General features: G+C 38.2%; 1 pseudogene; it reads right to left on the bottom strand.

Moving 5' to 3' along the window:
* Nucleotides 1-204: 204 nt before the first annotated feature.
* LOC134376062 (ras-related protein Rab-12-like) lies at nucleotides 205-1,053 on the bottom strand (annotated as a pseudogene).
* Between the last annotated feature and the right edge of the window lie 2,510 nt (nucleotides 1,054-3,563).

The raw sequence follows: 3,563 nt of genomic DNA, 5'->3' as shown, positions 1-3,563 counted from the left end.
AAGATTCCCTTACCAGTCACGTCTTTTAAAAAACAAAAAGAAACAAAAATTACCCAGGATTGCATCTTTGCGCATTTCCAAGTTCATGTATAGCTCTGACTTGGATTACAAAGTGGGAAAAGAAATTCTCAAAATGATTGTAGTGCAGAATAGAACTTTCCTCTCTCCCAGGAATTGTTTCCACTTTGTCTCCAAAGTAGCAAATCAACAGCACCCAACATGTGGTGATGGTGGAGGCAGTTCTGGGGACACTTCGGGCTCTTGTAATGAGAGGATGCTATTGGACAACTCATTCCTTAAAATATCCAGAGGCATGTTTTTCAGAATGTCATCGATGAGTTTCAGAAATACTCCTTCACGTTGGAGTTATCCTTGGCACGTGCTTCACAGAATGGCATGCCTGTGATCTGCTGTGCAAACTTTTCACTCTGCTGTCTGGTGATTTCTCTGTCCATTTCACAGTCCAACTTATTTCCAAGTAAGAGAAGTTCTGCATCTTCTGAAGCATATTTATCAATCATGTTCATCCATCTTGGGAAATCATCAAATGTTTCCTTTGTGATATCACGTACTAATATGATCCCCTTGGCACTGCTGTAATAAGCTGAGGTAGTGCTGTTGAATCTCTCCTGACCCTCTGTGTCCCAGATCTGTAATCTAATTTTCTTTCCTCTTAGCTCTACAGTTTTGATTTTAAAGTCAACACCCATGGTGGACTTGCAGGCTTCGTGGAAGGCCTCGCAGAAGGTATCATCGCTGCAGCGCTCCATCAGGCTGGTCTTGCCCATGCCGCGGGAGCCATGATGATGATCTGCAGCTTGAAGTCAGCCTGCCTGGGGGCCTGCTTCCTCGGGCGGGCCTGGCCACCCAACAGCGCCGGGAAGCTCATGCCCAGGCCACCTCCACCCCCGGTCCACCCCCCAGAGGCCCTGGCATCCCACGGGCTCCAAGCTGCAGCTGTGCCAGCCACTGGCTCCACGCGCCGTGGTCGCCACCGACGCTGCCGAGAGAGGAGGAAGGTAAGCAACTGCTCTGCAGCAGCTGCAGCAGCATCCCGCACGAGGAGGGGCAAGAAGCTCAGGCCTGAATTCATCTTTAAAGGCTTAGTAGGCTTCTGCAGTAAGGCCATCTGGTCCTAGGCCTTTCTTTCTAGAGACTGCTAATTACTGCTTCAGTTTTGTTGCTTGTTATTGGACTGTTTCGGTTTTCTGCGTCGTCTTGGTTCAGTCTTTGGTAGTTTGTGTGTGCCCAGAAATTTATCCTTTTTCTCTAGGTTTTCAGTTTTGTTGGTGTATGGCTGTTATAGTCTCTAATGATTCTTTGTGTTTCTTTGGTATCAGTTGTAATTTTTCCTTTCTAATTTTTGAGTCTTTTATTTTTTATTTTTTTTGAGTTAGCCTAGCTAGTAGTTTGTTCTATCTTTTGAAAAATCCAACATTTTGTTTCATTGATATTTCATATTGTTTTTTGGGCTTCTATTTAATTCAATGAACATCTGCTCTGATGTTCATTATTTCTTTTCATCAACTAACTGGGATTGGATTGTTCTTGTTTTTCTAGTTCTTTGAGATGTAGTGTTAGGTTGTTTATTGTGATAAACTTGTCTCTTAACAGTATCCCACATTTTTTGGTATGATGTGTCTTTTTCATTGGTTTCAAGAAATTTTTTGATTTCCTGTTTAATTTCTCCTTGTACCATACGTCTTTCAGGAGCATGCTGTTTAGTTTCCATGTATGTTTTCCAGAGTTTCACTTGTTATTGATTTCTCATTTTAATCTGTTGTGGTCTGAGTAGTTACTTCAGATAACTTCAATTTTTGAAAGTCTGTGGAGACTTGATTTGCGACTGAACATGGGGTCTATCCTAGGGATGTTCAATGTGCTGAGAAGAATGTATATTCTGTGCTTGTTGGATGAAGTGTTCTGTAGATATCTGCCAATCCAACTGGTGTACAGTGTGTTTCAAATCTTGCGTTGCTCCACTGCTTTTTTTGCCTAGATGATCTGTTCAGTGTTGAGAGAGGGTTGTTCAAGTCCTCCGCCATTATCCTGTTTGGGTTTATCTCTTTCATTAGGTCTAATGTGGGTACTCTGATATTGGGTGCATATATTTGTGATTTGTATGTCTTCTTGCTGGATACATCCCTATAATTAAATACTAGCTTTCTTTGTTTCTTTGATGGCTTTTGGTTTAAATACTGTTTTATCTAATATAAGAGAAGATATTCTTGCTCGTTTTTGGCTTGCATTTGCATGGTACAACTTTTTCCATCCTTCCACTCTTAGTCTGTGTGTGTCTTTACAGGTGCGGTGAGTCTTTTCAAGTATAAGTTGGATCTAGCTTTTTAATCCAGTCAGTCAGTCTGTGTTTTTTGAGTGGGGAATTTATTACCTTTGCATTGAGAGTTATTATTGAAAGGTATTGAGTTAGTCCTGGCATTTAATTGAGTTTTGTTTGAATGTTTTAGATATCTTTTGTTCCTTCCCTTTTTGTTGTTTGTCTTCTGTGTGGGTTTTTTGAGGTGGGTAAATAAAGTTTCCCTTTTTCATTGTATTTAGTTAATTTACATGCAATATAAATGTTTTTATTTTTGGATTTGAATTTCCTTCCTTAATATTTCTATTTTTACACCTAGTCTGTGATTCTACTTCTATTTTCCTCTTTTCTTACTCCTTTTGGTTTATTCCAGTATTTTCATCATTATTTCCATTCTAACTTACTATATATGCACCCTTTTACTATGTATTTTTTTGTACTATGGATTATTGCACACATCTTTGATTTGACAATTTGTATTTAACACTTCTCAAATACAAAAACTATACAGTACTTTAATCTCCCTCCTTACTTTTATGCCATTATTGCTTTGAATCTTTATTTTATATGTTTTGTTTCCTACAATTATTACAATTATAATTGTACTCACAACTATATAGATACTATATAATTGCATATATATGATTTATATATTTTTTCTTCCTGCATTTCTGTGCTTCCACTGCGAGTCACTTTCTACCTGAACAACTTCTGTATTACTTTCTAGTGGAAGTTTTACTAGTTTCTAATTACTTCAGTAATTGTTTAGTTATATATTCATTTTACCCTCACCTTTAAAGAATATTTGTTTAACATATAGAATTCTAGGTAAACAATTATTTTTCAGCACCATGAGGATGATATACCATTGTCTTTGGGATTCTGATATTTTGTTGAGCCATCTTTCTTATGATTTGTCTTTTTTTTCTTTTCTTTTTTTGGGGGGTGGATGGGGCAGGCAGCTGGCAGGTACAGGGATATAAGACCTTGATGTTATATTGCTGTGCTCTAACCAACTGAACCAACTGGCCAGCTCCATATTTATCTCTTGAAGGTAATGTATTTCATTTTCCCTGACTACTTTTGAGATTTTTCTCTCTCTCTGGTTTTTATAAGTTTGCCTAGATTACATCTCTGTGCATGTGTTTGGTGGTTTCGTGGTCAATTTTGAACTTCAACCATGAACATTCACAAAGTAAAGCAAAGTTACAAGCTGTTTTTGTATGCTTTCATGTAAAAGGAACGC

The sequence above is a fragment of the Cynocephalus volans genome, chromosome 4, assembly GCF_027409185.1.
Source record: "Cynocephalus volans isolate mCynVol1 chromosome 4, mCynVol1.pri, whole genome shotgun sequence".
NCBI classification, from domain to species: Eukaryota; Metazoa; Chordata; class Mammalia; order Dermoptera; family Cynocephalidae; genus Cynocephalus; species Cynocephalus volans.
This window is presented reverse-complemented; position numbering and strand designations above follow the sequence as displayed.